Raw genomic sequence first — 16,127 nt, 5'->3', positions numbered from 1 at the left:
TGTCTTTTTCGTTTATTTGCTCTTCCTTCTCAGACAAAGAGCCTGAACAAGTACTACAAATTCCGAAATGCCCCCCGGCGAACTTCAAGCACCTATGCTACATCTTTGAAGGCTCATCATCCACTGAAAAGTGGAGGTATGCCAGCACACAATCACCCCCGGGCAGCGATTGTGAAGATATGACATTGATCTCAACAACCCTGTGGCGATCATAGACCTCACGGAGCCCCAGTGTGCATCACCTCACAAGGCAAAAGGAAAAGGAAAAGGGAAGTTGAAGAGAGAAGGTTCTCACTTGCAGGGATCGAACTCTTGCAAGCGTTCAACCAAGGGTGAGCAAATTTACTCGGAGATGCACAGCTCCTTCAATGTCTTGAGATCGGACTATTTACAAAGGTGCAAGCTTAGCGATGGCCATTCACCCGGCGATGGTATGTCTTATAAGCCCCCTCCCAGCTAGTATCCTGAGGAAGACATCATGGACCGTATCAATGTGTTGGCAGCTGAAATGTCATTGCCCATGAAAAAATATGTCAAAGCACGCAGGGCGCTCAATGATCTGACTTGGGCAAGAATAATGTTGAAAATGAATGATGACGGTGTATGTCAGTGGCTAAACGATATTGATCCAGACAAAGACAATTGCAGCTTATGTTTTATGTTAATATTTTCTGTTGTATTTTATGGTTGTTTCCATTGACTATTTTCTATTCTAACCGCTTAAGTTAGTTTGATTGCAATATTAGAGGCACAGCTTGATACTATATTATGGATGCTTATTATGGAGTAGGGGAACATTTTTAACACTAATGCTTAATGTTATTAACCTAGTTTTACTTTTCAATTTTAATTACCCGGTTGCATGTTATTAATATAGACTAAATATAGCCTGATGACGTTTACGAATGTTATGACTAGAATGTGACATTATTCATCTCATTTAAATGTAGGCCTGTTGACATGTATGCAGCTGGCCCATCTAATGGTAACACTGGTAATGCACGTCATTAGGCAGACAATATCGATGAATTGCCCGAGTCGAATGCATCCGACACAGACGACGAGGATGAGTGTAATTTTGAAGGTTTACGATTCGAGCTAGAGAATTTACTAGTGCGCATGGCAATGATCGTGGAAGAATGTTACCACCATTTAATGCACCCATGCGTAAGGGTTTGCATTCCACAGAGGACTTCCAACCTGACTGGCGCAATGTGGGTACACTGGGTGCTTACCAATCCGAACCCAAATACATGCTATGAGCAATTTCGTATGTTGCCTAAGACTTTCTTAAAATTGTGCAACACATTGAAACACAATGGTTTTTTACAAAGCAGCCAGTATGTTAAGATCACAGAACAAGTTGCGGCATTTTGCCTAGTGATGGCACAGTGCCACACGCAACGGACGGTAGCGAATAGGCTATAGCGCTCATTGCACACGATAAGCGTTTACGTTAATCGGACAACTAAAGCACTGTGCAGGCTTGGGAAAACTATCATACGTCCAGCTGCGATGGAGTTGCCTCATCCATACGTTGCACGAAGTAGCCGCTACTATCCATGGTTCGCGGTACGCCATAGTATAACATATCGCATTACATCACAATCACCAATGACATATATCTATTGTCTTTTGTGTCCTATATCTGATCAACTTTCGGTAATACTGTTGTAACCAGAAATGCATTGGAGCAATTGATGGTACTCACGTTAAAGCGTGCGTTCAAGGTGAGGACATTGTGCCCTACAGAAGCAGGAAGTCCACAATAACACAGAATGTCATGTGCGTCGCTGACTTCGACCTTTGCATCACATACGTTTATGCTGGATGGGAGGGCAGCACTCATGACTCGCGGATTTTCCAGGAGTGTATCGAGGATCCCACCGCTCTTTTCCCCATCCCAGTCGAAGGTACTATACGGAGACATGTCTTTGTGTCGGGTTCTATTGATTTGTAATACGTTTACAATTCCTTATCTACGTTGGAACCCTATATGATATAATGTTGTACTTGATTATCTTCAGACTACTTTTACTTGGTTGACTCGGCCTATGGATGCTACAAGTTGCGCATGGACACCCGTTCCATGCGTCGCGCATGGATAACCACCAAACCGAACCCACGAAAGCAAGGAAATGATGATTATAGTCCGACAGGCAATGACATCTCACATGTGGAAAACCGTGAATGAGGAGTAATTTATATTATTTTGTGTGGCTTCTCCATTTTTAACAAAGAAAAAAGCAAGGAATAAAAAAATTGCCATATATAATTTTTTGGGGTTAGGACCATCTAATCGGAATCTTAACCGAACTTGCTTATTTAATCCAAGTCGCTAAGCATAGGATCATACGTGTACCTCTGCATCCAAGTAGACAGTGCTATCAAAAAAATTCGATCGAGACACTCCCATATTCCATTTTCTCTTCGGAGAATTCACTTCAACCATTAATGTCAAATAAATAATACAATTTTGTGGGGTTGAAGGGAAATATCCAAATACATGTTTTATTATTTCAATAATCCATATTTATAGCAATGAAATCCGATTGTTCCTACCCTGAGTGAAGTGATAAATGACTGATTACAAATATCTATGATCTATATTATCTTCTTTATTCTCTATAAAGGACCAGAAATGCCTAGTTTACGTATCATTGGGATGTGCATTAACAACTTCTCATACTTATATTTCTTATACTTATATTTAAAAATTAAATAAATTATAAATAATCTAAATTAAAATTAAAAAGTGAATTTTTTATTATTGGAATTACTCTGAAAAAAAGAAAAGAAAGAGTATCTGTCCCAGCTCTGCACAAATAAAGTCCACACATTGTATATCAAGAACAAGCGGATATAAATTACAATGATTGCGTCAAAGGAGTAGCACAATTAATACAAAACACAAAAAAATATAAATTACAACGGTTAAGTATCTACAATTTAGAAGGAAATAGTTCATTTTAACACCAACTTGTTACTACTAGATCTGTTGTAACCGCCAACATAAAGGAGCGCCAGCAAGATATGCAAAGTCAACACTGCCTGATACGTGCTTTAACTGGAACTTGTTTTCTCTAGACTGGTTATTCGCTACCATAGATTTCCACATCTCATCCCTAGACTGCAACATGTTTTCTAGATGTGCTCTATACTGTGCTTGTTCAGTAGCCAACAATTTTTCAAGTCTACCAACTTCTGCCCGGGTTTGCTCTTCTATGTCCTTTAAGCGTTGCATGATTTTCTTTTCGTAAGCTGTCATCTCCTTGTTGGCCCAAAGAAAGAAGCCACAATCACCAACTTGCTACAACAAACAATATTTGGAAGAAAAGTAAAAAATATACCCTAAACCAAATAAAATTGGTCAAAAAATGTAAACATGGAAAATAAATGTCATACAATACCTTATACTTTTCGCACCCATACCACTTTCTACTGTAATTATCATTTGTCCAGGAATACCTTACGAAGGCAACAACTCCACAGAGACATAATGGACGGCCACTCGACGCATCACTATTTGCAGACATAATCAACCCTGTGATATTGTGAAGGGGATGCATAAAGCAATTATGTTTTGAAAGAATCAATATCCATCTTAGTACTACTAAAGGATTCAAGGGTTACTAAATAAATGGGATCCTACAGGAATTTTTAGCTAATCGTCTTACCTGATGAAGGTTGTAACGAAACTCAGAAATGTAGGACCCTACAAACGGGATAACCAGGAACAGCAGTCATCAGAAGTTAAATAACATTGATGTGACAATCACAGACAGATGAAGAACCTATTACCTGAAACAGCCTGTGTAACTCCAGTGCAAATAATATACTTGCTATTGCTGCAGGTCCAACATCAAAGAGAAATTGAGCAAAAAGTATAATATACAAAATTCAGACTAAAACAAGTAAACAATAAATAAGTTGGAATTTCGGCAATGTCAAGTGCAAACTTCAAAACATATGCATAACTTGAACACTTGTCAGTTGCACACCCAAAACCTAAAAATGCAACATTGTAGTCTACAATTGCCATGCAATCTCTTTTCAATACTTTTCTATCAATTTCCATTTTGCGCCCCTTACGACAACTCTCCACTGAAAATTTGACAAGTCCATTCCTACCACCCTGGACAACCACCCTGGTCAGGTCCAAGACACTCTGGTTGAACCCGTCACTTCAAGGCAGCATTTTCCTTTCTTAAGGCTTCTATTTTCCTGGCCAAGGACTCCCAGGATGCCTCATTCACCACGCCATGCTTACCAGCCACCAGAGCTAGAGAAGCCAAGCAACTCCTCACTCCTTTTTGAATTTCGGTTGTTTCTAACAAATTATTTGCGACCAAACTGAGCATGTACTAATGGCCACATCTGCAATATTTGAGCTTCAGAGCTTTCCATCAGTGGCTTTTGCTACGAACTCACCAATATGGTTTATATATACATACTCTTTTACCTACTTATGTCTGTGTGATTGTTGAATACTGATCAAATTTCTGTTATGGTTCCTATTGTATTTTTCTAGCTGTGATGCATTTGATTGTTTTATCTTGTTGCTGATTTTCTTCTTCTGTTACAATTCTATTTCTCATGAAAAACACTATAGGTGGGACTATTTACGTGAGATTGTAAATAGAGGAGGGCTCTAAGAAGACAGAAAATTTCGAATATATATATATAAAGGGGTCGGAGGAATTTTGTTTTCGGTCGTTTTTCTCCACCCATTCTCAGCCATCAACAGAGGGCCAATCACCCAAAATCACAATTAAACCCACACCAATTTGAACCTAAAGTCAACAACTTCAAATCGGATAAGCGCCGAATGTTGCACATTTAAGCCCCTTAATTTGCATATGTTAATTCCTTAGCATTGTTATTTGTTTGATTTTGTTTTGTTTTTGTGTTTTCAGGTGTTTAATAAAGACACAAGAAAATCATTGATTTTGGGCTCAAAATGCAATTAAAGTACTATAGTAGTTACTGTAGCAAAATACTGCAGTGGACTGTAGCATGGGGGTACTGTAGGAATTTTACTGTAGCAGAGTTACTGTAGTAAAGTACTATACTGCATTACTGTAGCTACAGTGCGCTCGAGCGCACACGGGCACTAGAGGCAAAAACAACTCCGAAATTGATAAGGAAAGTTTTTCTAGGTCTCCCAATCCGACTTGGAGACTGAATTACGATTTTTCTGGGATTCCTAGGGCTTCTAGGGTTCTCCTAATCCTTATAAATAGGCCTCTAAGCATTGAGAAAAAAGACACACCGCTTCCTAGACCTAGAAATCAGAAAATTGTCTTTGGAGCTTAGAAAATCATGAGCGGCCAAACCCCTTCATGGGGTGTTGATGTAACCCTATCCAAGCACAATAGTTTGATTGTATTTAATTTCTAGATTTTCAATTTATGCATGTTGATTGTATAACTATGAGAATTGCTACCTTTTGATTCCGTTCTTAATTATTAAATGCAATTGTTCTTAAATTACAAAATCAATATTTGTGAAATTCTTCTCTTGTCTTAGAAAGTATTTTACTTTTATTGAAATCAAATCATTCTTGTTTTCTATGATTATGAGGATGATAGTTATACAATGGGTTTAATTGACATATGATCAACAGGATTTGATAGGCCATGCCTAGGGAAGACGGATTGTACTACACCCTAGTTTAGTGTAATTTAGGTAGACAGTCCATGCCAACCGAAGATGGGTTACACTTATTCATTGATTGTATGTATCCTGTTAAATAATTAGATAATTTATACCTAGGGAAGACGGGTCGTACCGCATCTTAGTGGTTAGGTGGACGATCCGTGCCAACCGAAGATAAATTATGCTTATTCTTTAATAAGGTAGTTTCTTGTTTATTTATAACATGCATAGAATGAATTTTTGGGATTAATTATGATTAGCCATTGTTGTGCGGATAGAGGTAAAGTCAATACCCTACGCTCTTTTTCATATATTTACTCTTTTTATTTCCATTTATTTTATGCACTTTAAATTAACACAAACAAATCATTCTCTTTTGAATTAAGTTAATTTTAATCTTTTGAATTTTGATAATAAAACCCCTGCAGTCCTTGAGGTTCGACACCCTCTCTATAGCCATATCCTACAAAGATTCGTCCTATTGCGAGTGGTTATTTTTATAATTGATATTTTTGGTCATAGAAATACCACATCAAAATCCTATCATAATACTCAATTTTGGTACAATATAGCACCAACAACCGAAAATCACTAGAACCAACCACAATAATTTGAACCCAAAATCAACAAAATCACAACACATTAGAAATTTCCAAACAAAAACACTCATCCAATGGGTATAACGAAATTTAAACTACAATGGAAATCCTCAAATTAAACCCTAAATTTTTGAACCCTCACAACACACCAAAAAGCAACCGAATCGAAAGAAACAATAGTTACTTATTGTTTCTGAGAAAAAAAGCAACCAAATTGAAAGGAATTCAAAAAAGAACGACACAGGGGGAGAAAAAGAAAAGGAAATTCAGGCTCTTACCTTGTGATCTTGCGCTGATTTTCCTTAGCTCGAAACAGAGCATAGAAAGAAGCCAAACAAGAAGAAGAAAAAATTTAAAAATTCCAATCCCTCCCTCCTTTGCTGCTATGCCAGAGATAAAGCACAAACTCTGGAGAGAGAGAGCGACGGACGGCCAGAGCGTGCTTCGTTTCAGCGTTTCCAAGAAAGGGAGGGTAGAAGAATGAAGATAGGGAGTTGGCTGTGAAGGCATGATCGGGGGTGAAACGGGTGGAGGGTGAAACGGGCTCGCAAGTTTTCGCAAGGGATGGGGGGTGAAACAAGCGGCTTTATTTTCGCAAGGGATGGGTGCTCGACTCGTGAAGGAGAAGACACGGAGATGGAGGAAATGAGGGAGCTGGAGGAAAAGAGTACAGCGCTGGATATTTTGGGAGAAACAACTGAAGGGTAATAGTGTAATTTCACATCAGGGAAAGGACAACAATAGTGTCTAGGCCGGGCCATGCCTTTTGCCAAACACCACCCTAGTGTCCAATAATCATTGCGGAATTGCAATGGAGGACTTTGTGAGGACACAAAGCCCCCACCAAGTTGTCCATTGACCCAAGTCAATATTGAAAAGAACATAAATCCTTTGGGATTAATAAAGATTAAATTAGGAAAAAATATAATTTAATCTCCAAATTACCAGTTATTTATAATTTGGCTCTCAATATTAAAAAAGTAATAAAATCGCCTCCGTTAGTCATCACTGCCATGAAAAATTCAATACGATAACATTTTGGCAAGGTTAAGTTACTAAAATACCCTTTTAGAAAGAAAAAAAATCAATTTTAAGAAAGACTCCAAATCATTTTCTACCAACCATTAATTGAGTAACAAATCATCTTATAACAAGTTAAAAAATGTAGTTGAATACACCAGATTAAAACATTCTAGTCTCATCCTCACGACTGAAAACTAATCCCATTCAACCTCAAGCTCAAAACCATGGCCGCCCACCACCGGCCAGCCCACAGCCGACGCTGGAATACGCCACCACCGCACAGACAAAGAACCACCGCCACCGTCCAGGTCAATACGACCGACCCAATTCGATCTCCACCGCCCACCGGCCAGATTAGAATCCCCTGCCCAATCCACCGCCCAGATTCGAACCCCACCGCCCATGCCCAGATTCATACTCCACCTTCTCTAATCAGACACCCACGTTCTCTGTTTTTGGTAGATGCTGTTTTTACTTCTTTTGGTTGCTGAACTTGCTGATCAAGTTTACTTGTCAGTTGTCAATCGGATGATTCGGATTGTATTATAGATTTTACGATCTGGGTATGCTAAAAAGATAGACTTTTTTGGTGTCCTTTCGATGCAAGATTGTTTATGATTGTGACCCATGTTCTAAGTTTTGAAGGATGGGTGTTGGAATTGGCTTGCCCGCCAAGTGCAAACTGATGATGGTTAACATCCATAGCCAAAAGGTTAATGCAATTTGACATTGACCAAGTCAAATGAACTAAGTCTCCGTAGTGACTTTGGGAGTTCTCACTAAAATCAACCAGTTTTAGAACAGAACAATCTCCAATATCCCCCAGGAGCTTCTTGGAGAACTGGTTCTTGCTTTAATTTATTGCTTTCAAATCATGGAATGCTTCAATTCGTTCAGGAACTCTCCCTCCAGCAAATTATCAGACAAATCAAGCACCTGAAGCCCCCATAAAAACCATATTCCTGCTGGCAATTTCTCAGAAGATTTCCAGTGAGATTGTTTCCAGCAAAAAATTTCTCAGAAACCGCTCTCTGAAAAAGTCCATCTGGGATCGACCCATAGAATCTGAACCACCATTTTTTAATTAATTTTTTTTCCCTCAAAAAGACGTCGTTTTGGGGGCATTTTTTAAATTGATTTTTTTTTTCTCAATAGGGTATTTTACAAACTTAACCATGCCCAAAATGACGTCGTATTGAATTTTCCATCTTATTTGACGGTAATGACTAACAGAGTGGCCAAATTGCAACTGATTGGTAGCTGGGGGGCTACTTAATTACTTTTTTAAGCATTGTAGGGCTAAATCGTAAATGGCTAGTAGTTTGGGAGGCTAAATTATATTTTTCCAATTAAATTATTTTAAATTCAGGAATTTGAAGATAATTTGATAAGACTGAAGTAAAAAAATATATAAATAAATAAAATAAAAATTGCTTAGGGTTATATTGGATTCAAAGTATCTATAAGCTCTATAAATATATGCAGTCCTTTGTATTGTAAACTTATCAAGAAAAGATGCAGTAAAACATACTTTTAACATGTAGAGGTAGACTATAAGTTGAACTATTTAAAATCTGTGTTTCCTCTCTTTCTTTTATCTCTATATTTTATTTAAGTTTCTATAAACATGGGTCTAACCCTATCCCAACATGGGGATGGATAATGAGAAATACTATGTATCAATATTTTTTTTTCTATATTTTCTCCATCTCATCATCTTACAAATCAACCATTAGATTTGTGAACTTATGTGGACCCCACATAAGTTAATGGTGGACCTCATAAATTTAATGGTTCATCTATTGAATTTGTAAGGGATTATAGGTCAAATATGGAGAACTTATTGACGTTATAGCATTTCTCATGGATAATAGAGGACAAGGGTGCTGAGTGGACGGTTTTGTGTCGTTTCCTAGTTTTTCTTTTCCTTTCCTTTTTTAATTTTTTTTTCTTTTTCTCTCCTAAGATGGTTTCTAGTTTTAATCATGCTTAAATTGACCTGCTTTCTGGGTGACGTAGGTGCTCCAAAGGACAACAGCCTCCACTCAGGTAAACTTCGGGGATCTTGATCTAGTTTTTTTTCTCTTCTTCTTGAGAGTTGTTCTAGTTTGAATCATTCTTAAATTGACTTGTTTTCGGGGTGACGTACGTTGGTGCTCCACTCATCTAAACTTAGGGGATATTGATATGTTCAAAAGAATTCTGAGTGCTTTTTACAACCAAACGATCTTGATAAGTTCCGTTTGGCAAATGTTTTGTTGTAAGTTTTTTGTTTGATTAGGAATAAAAAATTCTTTTAGAATTGAGTGTATATACCGCACTGGTTCCTACCATCTGTCCTCGACAATCTACTTTATATTTTTCAATTATTTAGTATATATATATATATATATAAAACTTGTAAGGGAAAATAATCCTCTTCGTTTTTATTTTTATTTTTTGTGAAATGGAAGATACTATTTTATGTTCGACTTTTTATTTTGTTATATCTAACAGTATATATAAAGCCATGTGATAAATATGTTGTCGTGTCATTTAAAAATGCATAATATACACTATTAGATATACAATAAAATAGCATCCTAACAACGAAATAACGCCTCTCAAATTCATTGAAATGGAAATGATCATTGTCCGTTGTTAAGACAAGAGAAATGCCGTCAATGTTTTGCATTGAAAAGTAATTGGTCAAAATCGGGATCCATTGCGTTTGAAACTTAACAAATTTATTGTATGATTTGCATAAATTTTATAGATTTAATGGTGCATATGATAGTGACAGTATACAATGAATATCTTACGGTATTATTTTAATTCTTTTATGACATGGCACTATATAATTAGATCAATGTTAAATTAATCGCAAGGGTAAAAAAAAGATTGTTTCTATTTTACTTCAAGTAATGCTATTCTTAAGTCATTTCCAATCATTAAGGGAACTCTATATATATAGGAATCAAACATAATGCCGAGAGTCCTTAATTAAATAGAAGTTATGGGTTCTTAGTCTTGTGTTTTCTCCCTTACTTTAATGTGTAGAGGTAGACTATAACCTGAACTATTTAAAATCTGTGTTTCTTTCCTTTCCTTTATCTCTTTGTATTTTATTTAAGTTTCTATAACCATGTGTTGGAACAAGTAGCTCATATTCTACTACTGGCCCATTGGGTGTAATTAGTTTATGTGGGCCTGGGGACAAATAAGTTGTGGAGGGTATTTTGTGGTTTTTCAAAGTACTTATAATTAGAGTTTTCCTATAAATATGTTATGTTGCAACCCTAAATCATTGAATAGTAAAATATAACCGCACTCTCTCCTATGGACGTAGGCATATTGCCAAATCACGTAAATCTGTGTCTCAACTCTTTCTTAATCTCTCTCTTTTCGATCCCATATTATTCATTATTGTTGTGCACGGTAACAATAATTGGTATCAGAACCTAATTATACGATGGCTAGGATTGATAGATCTTCTGCGAAATTCGACGTGATGAAGTTCGATGGATCCGGTAATTTCGGGTTATGGCAGAGACGTGTCAAGGATTTGTTGGTGCAACAAGAGATGGTGAAGGCGTTATATGGGACGAAACCAGAAGGGATGGCAAACACAGATTGGAAGGAACTTGAGGTGAAAGCGGTGGCTACTATTCGGCTTTGTCTAGGAGACGACGTGATGGATCATGTCATGGACAAAGAATCTCCGGCGGCAGTTTGGTTGAAATTGGAAAGTCGGTATATGTCAAAGTCGTTGGCGAACAAGCTCTATCTAAAGCAGCGGTTGTACGGCTTGAAGATGGTAGAAGGCTTGAAGATGGTAGAAGGCTCGAATCTGAGCCAACACATCAACACATTCAATCAGATAATCAGAGATTTAAAGAGGGTTGATGTGAAGTTTGAAGACGAAGGCAAGGCGTTGATGCTATTGAGTTCACTCCCAACTTCTCCTACGTATGAGAATTTCGTTACAACTCTAACATGGGAGAAAGAGTCCTTGGAGTTAAAGGACGTTACAGGAGCCAAGTTGGCTTTTCATTAGAGGAAGAAAATCAATGATGAAAGTTCTCAAGGAGAAGGGCTAGTTGTAAAGGGTAACCAAGAGCGAGGAAGAAGCATTAACAAGGGTGGTTCAAATGGCAAGAATCCTCAGTCAAAGTCCAGGAGGAGGAAGGACATCATCTGTTATAAGTGTTAAAAGAAAGGGCACATGAAGTGGGATTGTCTAGACTGGAAGAAGAAAAAGGACGACTAGAATGAAGGTTCCTCAAAATCTATGAACATAGTGGAAGACAATTCAAACGATTCTGATGGTGATATGCGTTCTGTTGCATCAAATTCAGAGCATCCTGTGGATTCTTGGATTCTGAACTCAACATGTTCGTTTCATGTGACGTCCAACAGAGATTGGTTTGACAAGTTAGTAAATTTTGGTATAGTTACTATGGTTAATTGTGCACATTGTAAAATTACTGGCATAGGTAATATCAGGATTAAGATGTTTGATGGTGTGCTTTGACCATTTTGTGATGTTAGACATGTACCAGAAGTGGAAAAGAATCTAATTTCATTAGGAACGGTAGACTCAAACGGTTATGGTTATAAGTCTGAAGGTGGAGTAATGAAAGTGACTAAAGGTGCGATGGTAGTGATGAAGGGGCAGAAAAGTTCAAAGAATATCTATAAATTGTTAGTAAGTACAGTTGTAGGTAGAGTCACCTCTGTGGAGTCTGAGTCTGATTGTATTGTTTTGTGGCATATGCGGTTGGGACATATGAGTGAGCAAGGCATGTTGGAGCTTCATAAGAGAAATTTGTTGAAGGGTGTTAAAACATGCAAGCTTGAATTATGTAAATTCTGTGTTCTGGCAAAGCAAAATCGAGTACAATTCAAGACAGCCACACATTGTTGTGCCAAATACTACCTAAATTAATAGATAATATTTAGTACGTTTTAACTCGCAAGTGCACAAGATCAAAACAATAGTATAGTGCAGCAAGTACAAGGTCGAACCCACAGAGATTGTGATTTTGTTTCGAATTAATTAAAATATCAAATTGTCACAGATTTGATATTGAGAAAAAGGAAATAAAAAGATAAATGAAAAAGTAAAGGTAAAGGCAAGGCTTTGATATCCACCACTAATTATGCTCAATTAATATAACAATATGCCAATGATCCAATCATATTATGAATATCTAATGTTTGCCAACTTAAGGGCATGGGTGTATACCTTAACTCTTTTCTTTTCTAAAGGATTTAGCATGGTATATACTAAGTTGTTCTTTAGAAAAGCATATGTTCTATGGAAATCGACAAACACATGAGGCCTAGGGCATGGGTGTATACTCCTAGTTCCCCATGTTGATTAACCCAAGAATCGCGGTGTGAATTCTTTTGTTACTTATGTTAAACCCAGGACTCAGTCATCCAAATTGATTTAACTAACTAGTCCATACCACATGCATATAATGGCCAGTCACATATATATGAGAAATTCATGAAAATATGAATTAATCAAGTTAAGTAACACAATATGATTATCACAAAGACGCCAATATTGAAATATTAAATAAACATAATTAGGGTTCAATCTAGCCCTCCTTAAGAGTTAGTTACACATAATTAAAATAAAAGACAAAAGAAAAGGGAAAGAAAGAACCGAAAACCGCTCATAGAAGTAGCCTCCAAATTCCTCTCCCCAAGTTGTGCCTCTTCTAAGGATGTTTCAAGGATGTTTTTAATTGTAAGGCTTAGGGGCCTATTTATAGAGCTTAGGAGAGTCCTAGAAGCCCTAGTAATCCTAGGAAATTCGGAGTTTAAAGTCCAAGTCCAATTAGGAGAAAGAAAACCTAAGTCCAAATCGGAATAGGATTCGCCCAAAATTGTGGTCCTGTCTTGCGACGTGATTTTGGAATTGTGAAACTCCGAATTGAGAAAATGATATTTCACAATGAATTCTATAATTTTGAGTTAGCTATCCAATGGCACTTGAATCACCTCAATCGGATATCTGATCTGAAAGATATGTTTAAAATACCAGGACATGTTCAGAATCCAATTTTTGCATCCAATCCGATTTGACTTCAATGTTAGAAATTCCGAATTAATACTTTCCTTTATTTGATTAAACTTAACCATGATTGGCTAAGCTTAACCATATCTTCTAGGTCTTCCCAATTTGCCCTTTAAGCTTGGAATTTTTTCAGAAACGCTTTCTTTTCTTCCAAAAGCCTATAAAACAAGGAAAATACAAAAATGAAGTAAAATGGCATAAATTAACCAAACTAAAGGATTAATACATGTAAGTTAAGAGCTAAAAATATGAATATTTTAGCTCGTATCACACCCCCAAACTTACATATTGCTAGTCCCTTAGCAATACAAAATTAAAATCAGGAATGGAAAAGCAGAAAACAAAAGATAAATCCATCTTTCGTGGGATGTAAGATTGCATTTAGCGTATGCAACAAGCTTTTTAAACCCCTAGAAATTTCCTAGTGGACGAGTGAAGTCTCGTGAGGGTTTTTCAGAAATGTTTCCCACAAACATCATGCAAGAGTTCATGTTATTCCAAAAATTAAGGTATCACTCAAAACCATGATTATCATTCATTATTAGCAAGCTTAAAAAGATAAACTCCATCTTGACAATGAATTGGAATTTTAAAATTTAATTACTCACAAAAGACATGCTAAGACATCACAAGTTTGAAAATAGGGTAAAGTGAACTAGCACATAAATATGAAGCTTCCAATTGTTTCTAATGTGCAATGTCTCAATATCTCAAGGTTCACTGAAATCCCTATTAGAATGAACAACAATGGCATATTTGTTTTCTTTTCTTTTTTTTTTCTTTTTTTTCTTTTTTTTTTTTTGGTCAGGTTGTGCAATGTTTGATTCCCTTAAGCTTTCTAATTGACCCATGTAACGAGTGTTAAGTCAATGTCTCCCAAATCAGAGGGTTTTAGGGCATTAGGTGTAGAGACACACCCCTAGGACTTACTAACTCGAGTCAAAAAGGCTACGAAACCAAACTAACCATGACATTAATCAAATCCAAATTCTTCACCTTTTGACATGAACACTCAATGCTTTGAGGGAAGGAGTCCAGTAACTCAGTGAAAAGCTTATCAATGATCATATTTTTCTTTTTTTTCCTTTTTTTTATAACCTTTTTTTTTTTTTTTTCCACATATATATATATGCCAAGGTATCCATCTAATAAATCATCTAGTTTCACTTAACACATAGAAACACACACATTAAACTTTCATGTCATACCCCACAAATTATGTGCTAATGTGCTTGTGTAAGATTAGATCAAACATGTGAATTCTCAACTGTCCTAAGCAAGTAACCAAACTAAAAAAAACTCAATTATTAGTTCATGTGTTCAAAATTTTAAGCTCACAAATGAAATCAAATCACAATTTTTAAGATCAACCAAAATTTTAGACAAACATGAACATGCATAAATTTTTTTTTTTTTTTAATTTTTCACAAATAAAAGTAAAATAAAAATGGGATAAAGTGTGTGTAAAGTGTCCCTCATACCCCCAAACTTAAATTACACATTGTCCCCAATGTGTTTATAATATGGAAAGAATTTACCCGGGAGATGGACGAACTGTTTGAAATAGCATGGCTTATTGCACACCTCCAAACTTGAATCGAAGCACACTTGTCCTTGCAAAATAAGAAAACACACAACAAGTAAAAAGAAACAAAACTAAAGATAAAAAGATGAAATGAAAACACACAAAGACAAAAAGAAAATAACAACATAACTATGGGGTGATGTGTATGTGATATGTGATGATGGTGGTGGCCGTAGGGAAGAAAAGGGTGTGGGGAATGGGGGAAAGTGACCCAAAATAGGTCATGTGGCCTGCTGCCCGAGTGCGCTCGATCGCACGCATGGTGCGCTCGATCGCACTCGTGTAGTGGAGTGCGTGTGTGGGTGAGGTGCGCTTGAACGCACACATGGTGCTCGCGATCGCACTGACAGAATGCAATGAAACCATAAGTGGAAACTTGCGCTCGATCGCACGTAGGTTGTGATCGATCGCAATAACAGAATGTAAAAACATTACAAAAGACTTGAAACACTAAAACACCAAAGCAAAATAAAACACAAAGGAAAATACAAACAAAATAAAAATGATATGCTATGAGGTGCCTCCTATGAGCGCTAAGTTAAACGTCTTCAGCCAGACTGTGGCACTTTAAACTTGAAGCACCAATCTTTCCTTCTGTTACACCAAAGGGAATGAATCTTTTTTGTTGCAAGGTGCTTCCAATTGTCTATAGATTGGAGATGACCACTTTGAGTTTTCTCAAACAGTTTCTCATCCGGTGGGGAATCATGAACTGGAATAAAGTAAGAAGAAAACTCAGGAAGCTTTTCTATCTTGATGTCCTCAATTTGCTCATCACATAACCCCAGCAGACTTCTCTCTTAAACTCTTGGTAATTCGAGAATAGGAGCTGATGTTGAAGAAGTCTCGGTGCTCTCTTCCTTTTCCCGATGTGGTTCCTCTAGAACTCAGTTTGCTCCTTCTTCCTCTCTTCCCATTGATTTTCAACCGCTTCTTACTCCTTAATGTGGTAATTGCTTGCTCATGATGATAAGTGCACTCTTCCTCCATGTATTGTTCATTAGGATTGGCAACAAACTGACTTTGACACTCTTCTTCGTGGTATTGCTGAGGCCAATTGACGGGAGGTGGCTCCTTTTTATGATAATGTTGGGACAACTTGATGAGAGATGACTCCTGATCTGCAATTGAAAACATGGGACAAGTCTTAGTGGTGTGGTTAATATGGGAACATATGGCACATACCTCAACT

Source organism: Corylus avellana, chromosome ca2 (assembly GCF_901000735.1).
Source record: "Corylus avellana chromosome ca2, CavTom2PMs-1.0".
NCBI lineage: Eukaryota > Viridiplantae > Streptophyta > Magnoliopsida > Fagales > Betulaceae > Corylus > Corylus avellana.
The sequence above is the reverse complement of the archived record's forward strand: the minus strand, read 5'-3'. Positions refer to the sequence as shown.